Raw genomic sequence first — 17,484 nt, 5'->3', positions numbered from 1 at the left:
TTACTGCAATGTGCCAGGCAAAGGGGGGTGAGTGTGTGAACTGAGAATGCGGAGCTGGATGTGCACAAGTCAAAGGAGAAAAGGGGTCTGGATGAAGAGACCTCGGAGGAAGACTCACAGAACCTGAAAACCAGTTGGATATGGAGGTGAAGGGGAGCTGGTAGACACTCCTCCTTCTCATCTCCTAAATCTTTAAAAAATGTTTATTAATTTATTTGGCTGTGCTGGGTCTTAGTTGCAGCACACAAGGTCTTTAGTTGCAGTATGTGGGACTGAATTTCCTGGCCAGTGATAGAACCTGGGCCCCAGCCCTGGGAGCAAAGAGTCTTAGCCACTGAACCACCAGGGAAGTCCCTAAGACCTTTCTTTCTAAGCAGGAACTTTGTCTCTCTTGCCAACTCTGGCCATGTAACTGGGGCTCAATTGAAGTTTTCTTTATTTTTGTTCTAAATGTATTTCAGTTTTTTTCAATTAAAATTTTTGAAGAAATCCTTCATTTTTTTTTGTATCCCCTATACAATCCTAAGCAATTCCTTTTCATGTTTTGATTACCAAAATTTTAATGCTTTTTTTTCCTTCAAAGTATGATTTCAACTAAGACAATAGTTCTTATTACTCACCCGGTCATTCAAAAGCTGATGGTTTAGGGGTGTCCAGGTACTCATCTTTGTCTGCATTTTGGGACCATTTGTGTTTTTTGGAGGTGCAAATGCCATCATGAAATAACTGGATATTCTTCTGTAAGAAAAACTATATCTTCAGAAGAAATGAATCATACAATCTTCAGAATACTAAAAATGCTAACACCATATAATCTTTTTCAGTACACTGGGACAGGGACTAGGGGGAGAGTGACATTTACTGGGAGTATTTTATATGTCAGGCACTTAACAGGTTTGCTCAATTAAAGCCATAACAATATGGTAAGGTGGTGGGTTTTAGCTTATTTTACAGATGAAGAAAATGAGGCTCACTTTGCTTTGCCCCGAGTTATACAGACAGTAGGTGGTGAAACAGAGAATCAGACCCAGGTCTGTTTAACTCTGTTTGATTTTCATTGGACCAAGCGGAAAAAATCAGAATCACTCTTAGCTAAGAACATACCATATTGGTCAGAAAGAAGTATTTATAAAATCACTGTGCAATCTGACCTACTCCATTTTGTCCCTTGTGACCTCCTTCTTCCTCTGTTAACTTTCTGACATCTAGCTAACAAGGGCTCTAGCTTGCTACCATATTTAAGAAGTAGAATAGTACAATGGACAAGGCCAAGAATTTATATATGGACAGATTTGGGTTTATTGAGAAAAATACACTGGGGAAAATATACAGTACACCCAGTACTGTATATGTCTGCCTTCATTTTTGTGGCCTCACGGCATGTGGGATCTCAGTTCTCCCACCAGAGATGAACTCACATCCCTTGTATTGGAAATGTTGAGTCTTAACCATGGCTGCTGTTGTTCAGTCACTAAGTTGTGTCCAACTCTTTGCAACCCCATGGACTGAAGTATACCAGTCTTCCCTGTCCTTCACTATCTCCAAGTTTGCTCAGACTCATGTCCATTGAGTTGGTGATGCCATCCAACCATCTCATCCTCTCTTGCCTCCCTTCTCCTCCTGCCTTCAATCTTTCCCAGCATCAGGGTCTTTTCCAAGGAGTCGGCTCTTTGCATCAGGTGGCCAAAGTTTTGGAGCTTCATCTGCAGCATCAGTCCTCCCAATGAATATTCAGGGTTGATTTCCTTTAGGATTGACTCATTTGATCTCCTTGCTGTCCAAGGGAGTCTCAAAGGTCTTCTCCAGTACCACAATTAAAAAGCATCGATTCTTCAACGCTCAACCTTCTTTATGATCCAATTCTAACCATTGGACAGCCAGGGAAGTCCCTGTGTATGTCTTCATAGGATTAAAGCACTCTAATTTCCATGAGGGATTACTTTTACCTCAGTGTTTAGGGTCTGCTGGGTTGGTTAATCAAAGTGGCCTCCCCTTGCCCAGTCATAAGACTAAGCTAGGCCAGGTAACTGATGCTGGCTTATCCTTGCTTTACAGCCAAGGGGATAATTCAAAGTACCATAGATGCTCTGAGTAGACTGTTAAGCTGTTCTTAGACTCTTCTTGGAGGGGCTTCCTTGGTGGTGCTAGTGGTAAAGAATCTACCTGCCAATTCTGGAGACATAGGAGATGCACGTTTGATCCCTGGGCCAGGAAGATCCGCTGGAGGAGGCCATGGCAGCCCACTCCAGTATTCTTGCCTGGAGAATCCCTTGGACAGAGGACCCTGGTGGGCTATGGTCCACAGGGTCACAAAGAATCAGACACAACTGAAGCAACTTAGCATGCATGCATGTCCTTTCTTATCCATTTATCTGAGCCACCTGATAGCCTTCAATAAATTTCACCTACATTAGCTAGAAGACCCTTCTTGTAGGGGAATCCCTGGTGGTTCAGATGGTAAGGAATCTGCCTGCAGTGCGGGAGACCTGGATTCGATCCCTGGGTTGGGAAGAGTCCTTGGAGGAGGGCATGGTAACCCACTCCAGCATTCTTGGCTGGAGAATCCCCATGGACGGAGGAGCCTGGCGGGTGACAAAGAGTTGGAAACAACTTAGTGACTAAGCACACAGCACACACACATTAGCTAGAATATATTTCTGTTGTTTGCAACCAAAACTTTTTACATTACACAGTTTGGATCCTGGCTCTAAAACTTACTAGCTTTGAAACTTTTTGCAAGTAGTCACTCAGTCATGTCCGACTAACCCTATGGACTGCAGCATGCCAGGCTTCCCTGTCCTTTCCCATCTCCCGGAGGTTACTCAAACTCATGTCCATTGAGTCAGTTATGCCATCTAACCATCTCGTCCTCTGGCATCCCCTTCTCTTCCTGCCTTCAATCTTTCCCAGCATCAGGGTCTTTTCTAATGTGTGGGCTCTTCGCATCGAGTGGCCAAAGAATTGGAGCTTCAGCTTCAGCATCAGTCCTTCCAATGAATATTCAGAACTGATCTCCTTTAGGATTGACTTGGACAGGTACACACTGCTATACTTAAAATGAATAACCAACAGGGACCCATGATATAGCACAAGGAACTGTGCTCAATGGCAGCCTGGCTGGGGGAGAATGGATACATGTATATGTATGGGTGAGACCCTTCATTGTTCATGTGAAACTACCACAACACTGTTAATTGGTTATACTCCAACACAAAATAAAATGTTAAAAAAAAAAAAATAGCATCACCACAGACTTTCTTAGAACTTCCTGTTATTTCCAGAGTTCTTCAAAGCCTGTCCTTGAAGGGGGCACAACAAAATATTTTAAGGTAAAAAAATATTTAAAGCAGATGGATGGTATTTTCAGTATATAGCTTCAGTGTTTCTGTTTGTTTGTGCCTTCTTCCTCTCTGAAGGTATGTTTCAGATCCAAAGCAGCGGTGCTGAGTTGGAGCCTGCACAGGATTTGCCTGCCTGACCCAGGGCTCCAAAAATTATAGCAACAAATATAAGACAATTTTTAAAAAAGATTTATTTTTATTTATTTATCTGGCTGAGCCAGGTCTTTGTTAGGGCATGTGGGATGTAGTTCCCTGACCATGGATAGAACCCAGGTCCCCTGGACCACCAGGGAATTCACCCAGACAATATTTTGATCCACATGCCACAACTAAGACCTGGCACAGCCAAATAAATAAAAACAAATTTTTTTTTTTAATTAACCGTTAGTTTTGGACTTACAGAGGATTCCCCCAAATGCTAGATCTGAAATTTTGTGACTCTCACTTGACATGTAATATTCCCTCTCAGGTTTAAATTAGAGCTGCAGAGAAAGCCAATAGTTTTAAAACCTCAGGGTTTTAAACCATAGATAATGTCTTCCTGCAGTTGCCTGCTGATACCACTCCACTGGAATAAGGGGAAATAAAGGAGGTTCAGATGAGCCCTCACATTCTTAGCTCCTAACAGCTAAGTTGCAAAGATGTAAGAAATGATTTCATTACAGTATTATTAATTGGCTGCTATAAAAATACACATGAGCAGGCAAATATATAAAGCATGGTCACTGAGTCTAGATCTGCTCAGTTAAAAATCACATATTTCCTTTTTTATTGCTATTTATTCATGTTTGACATTTCTTCTATTTAAATTGATTGAAGTTGTGTGTGTGTGTGTGTGTTTTAATTTTTATTTATCTGTTTAGGCTAAGCCACTCGGCTTGCAGAATCTTAGTCCCCAACCAGGGATTGACCCTGGCCCTCGGCAATGAACATACAGAGTCCTAACCTCTGGACTGCCAGGGAATTCCTTAAACCAATTGTTTTCAATCTTTTATTTTATTTTTTTCAGGGCTATAAAACTCTTTGAGGGTATGATGAAAACTATGAATCTTCTCCCTAGAAAAATTCATATTAACATTGCTGCTGCTGCTGCTAAGTCACTTCAGTCATGTCCAACTCTGTGTGATCCCACAGACAGCAGCCACCAGGCTCCCCCGTCCCTGGGATTCTCCAGGCAAGAACACTGGAATGGGTTGCCATTTCCTTCTCCAATGCATGAAAGTGAAAAGTGAAAGGGAAGTCGCTCAGTCGTGTCCGACTCTTAGTGACCCCATGGACTGAAGCCTACCAAGCTCCTCCATCCATGGGATTTTCCAGGCAAAGTACTGGAGTGGGGTGCCATTGCCTTCTCCGCATATTAACATTATATTTTGCTTATACCAGGTTAAAAACTTCTGTTGTAAGCTCAGAAACTCTCTTTTCCCAGTTTAAGTAGAAAACAATCTGACTGATTCTAAGCCCGATTTCTGATTAAGACAAAGCAGCTTTTCCAGGTCCTCCCTAAGGTTTTGCATGTTTTTTTGTTTGTTTGTTTTTGTTTTTTCCTTCCTGGTTCTTCAGAGCTACAAATCATTTGAATTAGGCTCTTTTTTTCAAATCAATTTGAATAAAGTTTGGTTTTCAGGAGATGGGCCTGGCTGAGCAAAAGAGCCCTCTTGGTAATAGTCTTCCTGAAGCAGGCAAATGGAGGTATCCTGCCCTGGTTTTTGTCATTATCCTTTTACAGTTTTTTCCTCTGTCCACTCTAGAAGATGGGCAGTGTGCATATCTGCATGTCCACACTGGTTCACAGTATAGACCACTCAGATGCTTTCATACAACATACAAAAAAATTACAAGACAAAGCAAGTTGCCTTCCCTCCTTCTACATACAAACCTTGCTGTTGTTTTTTCATGACCTCTTTCCCCCTTAATGGCTGTCCTTGCATGTTCCCCTTTAATTTTTCTTTGGATAAAGGGGAAGAAAAAGGGCTTCTGGCCCTTACCCCCAGTGTGTGCTTCTAGTGTCATGCTTAAAGGCAAGGATAGGTCCTCTGGTAAAGTTCCAGTGGTAACACACCTCCAATCCCATCTTCAAAGCCATTCTTCACACTGTCACCATTGCACAACTTCACTAAAGACTTATTAGGTCTGTATTACAGGTATAAAGACAAGTCTTGACTATAATGGAGATTACAGTCTACTACAAGAGGGTTTTTTTAACAAAAAAATGTATATATTTAAGGTGATGTTTTAGTATATGTACACATTGTGGGATGCTTACCACAATCAAACTATGTAACATATCCATCACCTCCCATAGTCACTGTGTGTGTGTGTGCATGTGTGCGTGTGTGTGCATGTGTGTGCTTCTGTGTGTGTGATTACCCTTGAGATCTACTCTTCTAGCAAATTTCAAGTATATAATATATTATTATTAACAATAGTCACCATGATCCCTGGGCAGGAAGATCCCCTGAAGAAGTATATGGCAACCCACTCCAGTATTCTTGCCTGGAGAATCCCATGGACAGAGGAACCTGGTGGGCTATAGTCCATGGGGTTGCAAAAGTGGGACACAACTTAGCGACTAAACTACCACCACCATCACCACATAGTCACCATGCTGTACTTAAGGTCTCTAGAACTTATTCCTTTTATAACTGAAGGTTTGTACCCTTTGATCAATATCTCCACACTTCCCTCCTCCCCAACTTTGACTAACCACTACTCTATTCAGGGAAGTATTTTTTAAAAGGTCTGTTAGTCATTTTTCAGCTCAAAAACCTTCAGAGACTCGATAATGGCTACAGAATCCTTAGCATGCTAGTCTAGGTACACCATGAATTTACCTTTTTGGTTCATCCTCCTTCCTCTCCCTTCATGCACTATCTGTACAGACACACTGAACTTCAGATCAGAGAATGTGGTACAAAACTGGTGCTTCTCTGCTAATGTGGTTTTCTGAATGTGCTCACCTGAATCCTAAACTCAGTAGTGCACAGTAGGTGCTCAGTAAAACCTTGTCTCAATCAGCGGAATGAATGAACACAACAGTGGAGGTGAGTGGTTTAAGGATTAAAGCTAGTGGCAAAGAAGGTACAACTCAACATTAGGAACCGAGCACTGGGGTTAGACTCAGGATAATCGGGTTTTTATTTGGTGTTTACAGAGCAGAACACGGTTGAGTTTCTCCACTAACACACAGCTCACCCATTGTACGCTGCAGTATCATCAGAGAAGGAAATAGAGATTACCAGGAAATGATCAGGAAATAGGGTACGGATGTGAGAGTTGGACTGTGAAGAAGGCTGAGCACCGAAGAATTGATGCTTTTGAACTGTGGTGTTGGAGAAGACTCTTGAGAGTCCCTTGGACTGCAAGGAGATCCAACCAGTCCATTCTGAAGGAGATCAGCCCTGGGATTTCTTTGGAAGGAATGATGCTAAAGCTGAAAGTCCAGTACCTTGGCCACCTCATGCAAAGAGTTGACTCATTGGAAAGGACTCTGATGCTGGGAGGGATTGGGGGCAACAGGAGAAGGGGACAACAGAGGATGAGATGGCTGAATGGCATCACTGACTCGAGGGATGTGAGTCTGAGTGAACTCCGGGAGTTGGTGATGGACAGGGAGGCCTGGCGTGCTGCGATTCATGGGGTCGCAAAGAATCGCACACAACTGAGTGACTGATCTGATTTGATCTGATCTAGATTTAAATATGAATTCATCTTATATTCAACTAGGTGGAAACAAAGAGAAACTATAAGACAATGCAAAGACCTAGTGCTTTGATAAGCATAGAGGTAATTATTTGTTGGTTGTTAATTTCATATATATGATGCACCTGGTCATTTAACTGCTAATACAGAGCAAAATGTAATTCCCAGGGTCACTACCAAGGCTCTTGAGAAGCCCAGGAGGACCTGAGAGAAGAGCTCTCAAAAGAGTCTCCATCTTTTTCATGCAGTGATCACTGCTCTCACCTCTTTAAGTCTTTCTCTTCAAGTCTTTCTCCTCAAGCCTCTAGCGCTGGTGTTGCCATAGCTCCTGTTTCTGTGACTCCGTCTAGCCCCCACCCCTTCCAGTAGGCCAATCACTACCTATAAATCTTTTCGCTGGCATCCGGGGTCTCTTAGGCAACAATGTGTGGTCTCTTGATTGGCTGGGAGATCCTGGCGGGCTGGCTCCAAATTTGGGCACAGGGACAGAATGGAAAAGTGGGAGGGCCCAGAGGGTGGGAAAGGCTGCCATCTCTCAATAGAGTGCTAGGACGAATATGTAGCCAATCCTGAAACAAACAGCATTAAATGCCCCCATTCAAGCTGTAAGTATGTTCCAAATCAGGCCAACCTACTGAGCATGCCCAGTTATATCGTTCTGGTCACTCCGGGGTTCTGAAACGTAAACTCTGTTTCTCCGGGTTTTTAGAGTGGCCAACAGGTAAAAGAAGGTTGCAGGAAAAACAATTCTGGAGAGGTTCAATGAAAGAATAGCACCTGCACACAGGAAGGGAAAGAACGTGGGAAAATTGCCCAACACACAAACTCAGCAATGCTTCAACATGAATTGTAATTTATTGGATTAAGGAATTCAGGCCGACTAACAGATACACCAGGGAACCAGCAGATGGCATGCCTGAATAAGGATAACTCCAAATTTGGGAAATTTTCTGATCTGGTCTAATTTCATTAATGAAATTTATGAAGCATCTACCATGTAATGAGAGGCAGAGTGAGAATGCAAGAATAAGAAAAAAAAAGAAATCTAATGAGGATTTGAAAGTACAATGTAGAAATAACTACTGGTATAGAACTATAAACTAATGCTAGAGAAAAACAACATTTCAGAAGGGACATCTGGGAAGTGTAAAACAGTTCTTATGGGCAGCAGCTAACCAAATTCAAAAAAGAAGACTTTTCTCATTATCGCACGTTCTCTAAAATACATAAAAATGTACTCTCTTCCAAGGTAAATAAATGTAAACCCTATGTTTATATTGTTTCATTGTTTTGAAATAGGCAGCATTCGTATATCTCCCGTTTAAAAAGAAAATGAAAAGTAAAGCTCATAGTTGCTGCTTTCTTTAGAGTTGACAAAGGATCAGTAAGTGGCCAAATCGAAACTTATGTTGTCTGAATTCCATCCCAGTGGTTTTAAGTATGGTTGTATGTTTTATGATCAGGTTGTACGTAAAATGAATAAACAAAGACTTTTGCAGGGGTGGAGGCCTGGGGGAGGTAAGTAGATGCAATACTAAATTACCATGTATTACCGGTTAACATGGATGGTTTCAAAATGGGTTCATCCAGAAAGAGACCCGTTTTAACAACTCCCTGGGAGAGTGTTGGGTCTCGGTGAAGTTCCTGAGCTACCAGGGAAGCCCTAAAGACTTTCTATTGGTGGTTATAACATTGAATGAAAGAAAGATGGGATTAAAGAGAGCCCGACACTTTATCCCTGTTAGATCTGAATATTTTTATCCCTGAAAATAAGGTCCCTTTCATTGATCCTCTCAACTAGCATCCTCTGGACCTCTCCTTGTTCAGCCCTTCACATTGTGTTCACGGTGAGCACATTGGCTCAATGTCCTCGAAAATTTAACATTACTTTCATTTAAAATTTTTTTTAATTCCTTTTAAAAATATTTATTTGGCTGCACTGGATCTTAGTTGCAGCACACAAGATCTTGGATCTTTAGTTGCAGTTTGTGGGATCTAGTTCCCAGTTGGTCTTCAGTCGCTAAGTCGTGTGTGACTCTGAAACCCCATCAACTGCTGCACTCCAGGCTTCCCTGTCTTGCACTAGTTCCCAGACCAGGGATTTAACCTAGGTCCTCTGCATTGGGAGGGTGGAATCTTAGTTACTGGACCACCAGGGAAGCCCCTCAACATTATTTTTAAAGGGAACATTTCAACCATAAAGAAAAGTTTACAGACTTGCCTAAGAAACACCCTTTTCTCCCTGCAGAGATTTTTTAAAATGTTAACATTTTGCTTCATGTGTGTGATTAAGAGTTGAAGCCTCTTTTACATGCTGCCCAGATCTCATTTCCCACCCTGCCTGCCTAGAGGCATCCACTGTCATAAAATTTAGTGTGCTGCCTACTTGTCCACTTTTTATGCTTATTATATATACATGTTTGGCCTTGTAAACAGTGTGACTGTTTTAAAGAGCTATCATAATTTACATACTTTGTAGTTCGCTTCTTTCACTCAGTGGTCTATTTCTGAGATGTGATCATGTTGATACATTCAACGATAATTTCTACATCATTCCCACCTCCCACTAGGAGCCAAGATATGTTCTATGCCTGACAGTTTTCACAAGACCATGTGTAAATTGCATAAAAATGTGAGAGCAGCACATCTCTAGAGGATCTGAAGGTACAAGGGATCTAGAAGTACCCGAAGCAGGTCTATACTGCTTTTCATAAATGCTCTTAGCTGCTTCACTCACTCACCTTCAGTAGAGGCAGTGTTGGCTCCACAAGACACAATGACTTGATAAGAATCAGCCTATGGATCAATGTTATTTTTTTTAAAAAAAGTATTACTGCATTAGTATTTATTAACGACATTGAAAATGTCATTTCAGATCCCTTTTATGGTGCAATTCGCATAGCTCATCTTCTGACATCAAACGATATTTATGACTGTCTAAGCTCAGTATTTATTATCATTTAGGGAGCATCTTTAAAACAGATTGTTTCACTGGTGGCTCAAACAGTAAAGAATCTGGCTGCAATGCAGGAGACCTGGGTTCCATCCCTGGGTCGGGAAGATCCCCTGGAGAAGGGAATGGCAACCCACTCCAGTATTCTTGCCTGGAGAAGTCCATGGACAGAGGAACCTGGTGGGCTACAGTCCATTGGATCACAAAGAGTCGGACACGACTGAGGGACTAACACTTCCACTTTTCTTTGTATAAAATAGTTGCCTATAATTAAAGATGCCACAGAGATGTGTCCCAAGGGTTTGGACAAACCACAGATTATATAGCTGTTTTTGGTCAGTCTCCTAACATGGGGTGGCAAAGATTCAGACAGAACATTATACTAAAATACACCATTTTAACCAAGTGTACAGTTGAAGAACGTTAAGTACAGTCATACTATGCTACAAGATCAAAGTATTTCTTCAAGTCCTGTGTGCTACCATAGAACAAAATGATGGCTGTGAAGTCTAGGTTGAAAAGGGAGGGAAAGGAAGAGAAAGGAAGGTAGGTAAAATGATAGAGGCAATGGTAACAGCTTTGGCTTGGAATGAGTGAATCCAGACTCAGCCCTTAAAACCCTGCCTGGCTTTGGCTAAGTCTTTTTAACCTTTCTGGACCGTTCTTTTCCGCGTCTGAATAATGAGAGGTTAGGTTTAGATGATTTCTAAGGAATCTTTAAGTTCTAGAATAGCTTATGGAGAAAAAAATAAAATCACTTATGAAGAAAAAGAGAGAAGAAACATTTCCCAAAGAACAGAAGATGGGGAATGCCACCAATAACCTCAAGCCCCACCTGCTGACTAAAGTGGGTGTCGGTAAAGAGGGTATCTGCTCTGCTGCTTCAGCCTGGAGCTCTGCAATATGAAAGCTGACTACTTCTATCTGCACCCAGTACCACTCTCAGCACCCACCTCTTAATTCCAATCCCCGGGTTTCCAGGGGGCACGCTGGTTCTCAAACAGGTTTTGGTGGTCTCTCAATAATAGCGTTCCAGGCTTGAGTGATGAGAGTCGCTGCATTGTCTCAGCAGGGAAGGGAGGGAGAGCTTTGCAAAGGGGACTGAGGGCATTTAAGAAAAGCTTCCAGAGCGCAGAACGACTCCGTTGGAGCAGGACAGGGCCAGGCATCAGCCTCGGCGCGAGGTAAAGAGCAACGAAACCTGCAGACGGGTATCCAGAAGCTGGGCTCAAAATAGGAGCGCTCGGGCGAGCGTGCGCAGTGCGCCTGCGCAGTACGTGCGTGCGCATGTGCCGCAGCCATCGCAAAAGCTCTCGGTCGCTCGGAGGCGCACGCTGGTGGTCCTCGCTGGCTCCGTTTACCTGAGGGACCTTTGGCTGCCCCCGGCCGGTACCGCAGCCCCCCGGGAGCCCAGCCCCGAGGTGTGAGGTGAGCCCCGGGTCGTGCAGGCCCCTTCCCGTCCTGCTCAGCGGGAAAAGGACTTGAGAGTGGGGACTTAGGAGGTGCCGCCGCGGCTGCCCGCTCCTCGGTGTAAGCCTGTGCCAAAGAGCCACGAGCAGCTGCGGCACCTCCTCCTCAAGGATCGTTATTCTCGTCTCTGACAAAACAAAAGCCTTGGGCGCTGTGCTGTGGAGGGGTGTCTCCGGGCTTTCTCGGGGTGGGTGGCGGGCCGGCAGGGGAGCCCGGGTTTGGGGCTGGGCGGACTGTGTGCGCGGACTGGATTAACCCTCTCGGTCCCGAATCTGCGCCCAGCAACCTGGTCGAGTGGGGCCCACGCTCCCTGCACGCCGCCCTCGGCCCAGCCCTGGGGCTCAGTCGGCGCCGCAGGGGCGTGTGGCACTCCCGGGCCACTGGGGGCTGTGGGTGGAGCATGCAGCTGCTGGCGGGGAGGACGATGCACGGAGGGCTGGGTGCGGGGGTGCAGGCAGCATCGCAGCATCTGGACTGCTTCCTGTTTCTAGTCCTGAGGGTTGTCCCCTCTCCTCCCTCCCGTCAGTTTTGCAAAGTCTGCATATTCCTCCTCGAGGCTTTCCCCTCTGCCCCCTTGGACGCTCCGTGTGTTTGCCCTGGGGTACCTCGGGGAGGTTCATCCATAGCCTCTGAAATAAGGTTCTGTTAAACATTTCAAGACATTTTAACATCTTCCTAGAGGCCTTTTTCAGAATTAGTTGCCTTCCTCAATAAGAGAATAAGGGGTGGTTTTTTCTTTCTTTCTTTCTTTCTTTCTTCTTTTTTCTTAACAAAAACATATGCCACTAATTTAGGCAGAGGAGTCAACTCGAAGTTGCAAAATATCTAGGAAGGACAAAAGGTCTGGTTTTGGGCCCAGAATAAATGAAATTTTGAATTTTTGTTCCCTTCTGAATGTAGGCAGACAGAGCAGCAGAGCAGACCAGCAGCTATAGAAATAAATGACTGCTCTATAAGATTGGTCAAACCATATCTTATTTTATAGAAGTAGTTTGGAGAGACCTGTAATGTTTATATACGGGAATTGGGTTACTTGGCAAAGCCAATACCGCAGGAGCAAGGAAACAAACACTTGACAAGGGGGATGTTAACCTCCCTCTTGAGCCTTCTGAAGCCTTTAGTGGCATGCTAACAGTCAAAGGGATGGATAAATCCGTAGTTCTGTTATTAAGAACCATTAACTCCTCAAGATAATGATTTCCCTCCGTCATTTTTTTTTTAACCCATCCGTACTTTTAAGCAAATCAATACCATCTTTTTCCTCCATAAGAAGAAGGAAAAAAAAAGTGTTTGTTTGAAGTACCAAACCACAACATAGAGGTAATAAGATAGGAAAGTGATGTAAAAGTTTAAGTGGGCAGGCTTGCAAGGATGTAGCTGAAAATAAAAGATAATTGAGATGCAGTTCTTCTTACAGTGTTGCCTTTTATTTAGTGAAATAAGAGGTTCCTCCTCTACTCCCCTCCCCACAAATGCTTTGAAACTGTCAGGAAAATAAGGTAATTAGTTTTCAGGAAGCATTTAACAGGAGGCTTCCTGTGTGCTGTTTTGGATCTGTCAGAAATTCTCTGTTCCTTATTAATTCCTAAATCCTCAAGCGTCTCCCGGGGGCTGAGGAATCCAGGCATTTCCTTCATTAGATTTTCTATACGGAGATAAGTACCCTCTCCTTCTTGTGAACCATACAGTAAAAGTGATTGTTTACAACTCTCTCTCTCTTTAATATGGATCGCCTATGTTTTATAAGTCTGGAATTTTAATCTTTATCTTTGCTGAGAATAACTACCTTGTAAGACAGTCTATATGCCCACACCATGTTAATTAAAACTCCTTTGCTCCATCAGAGCTCTGATCCCCATGTCTTTCTTTTTCTCTATCAGGCTATTTCTTTGGAGCACAGAAGCCCTCTGAATTCACTTTTCTGCCCAGGCTTCTAAGACCCTCTTGAGAAGGCGCTGTGTGCCTTCACCGCATCGAGAGGGAGCCTGAGGCCTCCATGAACTGAGCGAGCCCCGTGCCAGGGGCTTTCTTGGCTTTCTGCGTAAACCAAGGAATATCAGCCTCTTTCTCTCCTTTACTTTCTTATCGTCGACTCTGGACCACCAGGGTCTGGTCCGTTAAAGGACCTCAACAATTAGTAAAGCCTATCGTCTTACCTTCTCTTTCCTCCTCCTCCGTTTTTTCTTTTTTCTTTTTCTCTTCCACTAATATTCCCTGCCTCTACATCTCTCCTAAATCTACCAGTGCCCTACTAATAGAGGAAGAAAGGACTTTAGGTTCTTTGATCCCTTTTTTCATCTTAGGTACTGTATTCCTCTGACCTTTATTTTGTGCTTTGAACATTCAGGTGGATTTTTCTAGAGAGATCCCAGCCACGATTGAGATATTTGAAGTAGGGAGACTTGCTGCTGCTGCCACCAAGTCGCTTCAGTCGTGTCTGACTCTATTCGACCCCATAGACAGCAGCCCACAAGGCTACCGCATTCCTGGGATTCTCCAGGCAAGAACACTGGAGTGGGTTGCCATTTCCTTCTCCAATGCATAAAAGTGAAAAGTGAAAGTGAAGTCACTCAGTCGTGTCTGACTCTTGGCGATCCCATGGACTGCAGTGCACCAGGCTCCTCAGTCCATGGGATTCTCCAGGCAAGAGTACTGGAGTGGGGTGCCATTGCCTTCTCCGGGGAAGCTAAATAGTAAAGTGCACGTTCTTTTTTTTGTATAGCACAGTGTTGTGAGCGCATCATCACTGGGCAAAGAGAGGGGGTTTTAAACTCACTGTAAGTCCTCTGTTGCCCACTTGACAGGCAAAACATCTCTCTCCCCGACTTAAATTTCATAAGTGTTAGTAAAACTGTGAGATTTCATACTGAAAACTTATTCTGAGCATGTTAGTTTGTTGATGTTAGACTGCTGTTGACTTTTATTTTCTTCAGGAGACATGTGCTAGGAAACAGTTCTTACTGCATCTTTACCTTCTTTCACAGGGAAGAGCAGTGTTGGCCTCAAGCATTTTTTAACCTCTAAATCTCTAGAATTAGAGACATTTAAAGCTGCAGCTGCCCACAAAAAGAGCAGTAGTGCAAATGAAAAGCAAAACTTTGAAATATGTATGAGAGGAATTGTTCAGTATAGATTTGGGAGAAGAAGGGTTGCAGCGTCTTAAGGAAAGAAGTGAAGGTTTTTAATAATGGCATTTCCAGAAGGTTAGGAATGAATGTTTGAAGAGTACCAGCTCCTCTTTGAGTAGAAATTAGTTTTAACTGACTGTTGCATCAGAAATGATGAATCTGTCTTTGAGTTACAATTTGTTACGCTGAGAACTAGCAACAGTTTTGGGGGATCCAAGGAATTCGCTGTGAATGAAGTTTAAGAAAAAACAACTAGGCTGCTGCTGCTCCTGCTAAGTCACTTCAGTCATGTCTGACTCTGTGCAACCCCATGGACTGCAGCCTACTAGGTTCCTCCATCCACGGGATCTTCCAGGCAAGGGTACTGGAGTGGGGTGCCATTGCCTTCTCCAAACAACTAGGCTAGTAGGCCTAAAAAAAAAAAATCCTGGTCCTCAAAGTTTATCTCATTAAACTAATTTTATAGTTAAAACATGCAACCATGCTAAAGGGGGAAAAAAATCAGGAGCTTGATATTAGAGCATTTCCTGAACACATTTTAATGGAACAGGGAAACGAGGCTGGAATTTCAACCTGTTTTTTTTTTTTTTTAAAGTCCAGACTCTGGCCATCTTTTAGGACTTCCCTGGTGGCTCAGATAGTTAAGTGTCTGCCTACAATGCGGGAGACCTGGGTTCAATCCCTGGGTTGGGAAGATCCCCTGAGAAAGAAATGGCAACCCACTCCAGTACTATTGCCTGGAAAATCCCATGGACAGAGAGGCCTGGTAGGCTACAGTCCATGGGGTCACAAAGAGTCGGAAACGACTGAGAGACTCCACTTCACTTCTGGCCATCTTTTAACTTTCCGGTTTTAGTTTTAAAAGATCTTCTGCTTCTGCTGTCTCTAGAATTAAAAGTATATATAAGTTGTAAGATGGACTGGATTTTGATGCCTACTATTCATTTTAGTTTTGAACTTTATTTGTTTTTCCTGTATTTTTTTAAGCCCCATCACTCAGCACACTGGAAGATTAGATTGTCTTTTGTAATCAGTAGATGACTAGACGGACTTTAAAAATGAGATAATGTAGCAAAGTGATACCTAGAGATTTGTAAGAATCTAGGCCCTATGAATTAAATATGCTGCTGCTAAATCGCTTCAGTCATTTCCAACTCTGTGCGACCCCATAGACGGCAGCCTACCAGGCTCCTCCGCCCATGGGATTTTCCAGGCAAGAGGACTGGAGTGGGTTGCCATTGCCTTCTCCGATGAATTAAATATGGAGCAGAGATCAGCCCTGGGATTTCTTTGGAAGGAATGATGCTAAAGCTGAAATTCCAGTACTTTGGCCACCTCATGTGAAGAATTAAATCATTGGAAAAGACTCTGATGCTGTGAGAGATTGGGGGCAGGAGGAGAAGGGGATGACAGAGGATGAGATGGCTGGATGGCATCACTGACTTGATGGACGTTAGTCTGGGTGAACTCCGGGAGTTGGTGATGGACAGGGAGGCCTGGCGTGCTGCGATTCATGGGGTCGAAAAGAGTCGGACACGACTTAGCGACTGAACTGAACTGATGCTTTAGCAACCAGAAAACAGTATCCTGAGAATGAATTTATTTTTTAAACACGATATGGAAAACAAAAGGCCAAAACCCACATGAGTTTTAGGAAAAGGAATCTAGCACTTTGAGCAGTGATATGCTCTCAGTGTGTACTTTGCTCTCTTACAAGATGATGATTTCCTTGAGAGAAGAAGCTTCAGAGGTAGTGAGTGCTAATCCTTATAATGCAGTCTTGGAAAACTCTGAAAGAAGACAAAAGAATATCCTCCGGTTCCCATTGTAGCCAGTGTGTTTGAGGCAACCTTTAATTTGTGAATTGGAAACGCAAAATGCTATGTATATGTATAGTGTGTCCAGATAAGTAAATCTAAGCTGAGAAAGATGAAAGGAATCACTTTCTGTACAGAAAGTGTGAATTGGAATAGAATTGCTAGTATCTTTTGTTGCAGGGCCTTGCTGACAAGCCCCCAGGGCCCACTTTTGTCATTGTCTCTTCTGGGATTCTGCCGGCTTTCTTTCCTCTTCACAGTTGCCATCTCTTGCTTTTCCCACCTGAGTTCTTTGGGTCTGGCTTTGTAGCCAGCCTCTGAAGACAGTCTTCCAAGATTGCATGCCCTTTATTGCTGCTCTTCAGGACAAATACTCAACTTATTTTCGGGGCTTTTACTTTTTAACATCAAAAGGGAACTGGTAAATTGGGGAATATCAGATTCCTGATGTTACACATTGATAAAAATTAAACAGAACTGGACATGGAACAACAGACTGGTTCCAAATAGGAAAAGGAATACGTCAAAGCTGTATATTGTCACCCTGCTTATTTAATTTATATGCAGAGTACATCATGAGAAACGCTGGGCTGGAGGAAGCACAAGCTGAAATTAAGATTGCCAGGAGAAATATCAATAACCTCAGATATGCAGATGACACCACCTTTATGGCAGAAAGTGAAGAAGAATTAAAGAGCCTCTTGATGAACGTGCAAGAGGAGAGTGAAAAAGTTGGCTTAAAGCTCAACATGCAGAAAACGAAGATCATGGCATCTGGTCCCATCACTTCTTGGGAAATAGATGGGGAAACAGTATCAGACTTTATTTTTGGGGGCTCCAGAATCACTGCAGATGGTGATTTTAGCCATGAAATGAAAAGACACTTACTCCTTGGAAGAAAATTTATGACCAACCTAGATACTATATTAAAAACCAGAGATATTACTTTGCCAACGAAGGTCCATCTATTCAAGGCTATGGTTTTTCCTGTGGTCATGTATGGATGTGAGAGTTGGGCTGTGAAGAAAGCTGAGTGCTGAAGAATTGATGCTTTTGAACTGTGGTGTTGGAGAAGA

At 43.2% G+C, this 17,484-nt stretch overlaps 1 pseudogene; it reads right to left on the bottom strand.

Moving 5' to 3' along the window:
* The window catches only part of LOC133243991 (F-box only protein 16-like), a 61,889-nt pseudogene extending 50,941 nt beyond the window's left edge, over positions 1–10,948 (bottom strand).
* Positions 10,949–17,484: the final 6,536 nt, after the last annotated feature.

The sequence above is a fragment of the Bos javanicus genome, unplaced genomic scaffold (genome assembly GCF_032452875.1).
Source record: "Bos javanicus breed banteng unplaced genomic scaffold, ARS-OSU_banteng_1.0 tig00001810_1, whole genome shotgun sequence".
Taxonomy (NCBI): domain Eukaryota; kingdom Metazoa; phylum Chordata; class Mammalia; order Artiodactyla; family Bovidae; genus Bos; species Bos javanicus.
The sequence above is the reverse complement of the archived record's forward strand: the minus strand, read 5'-3'. Positions and strand labels throughout refer to the sequence as shown.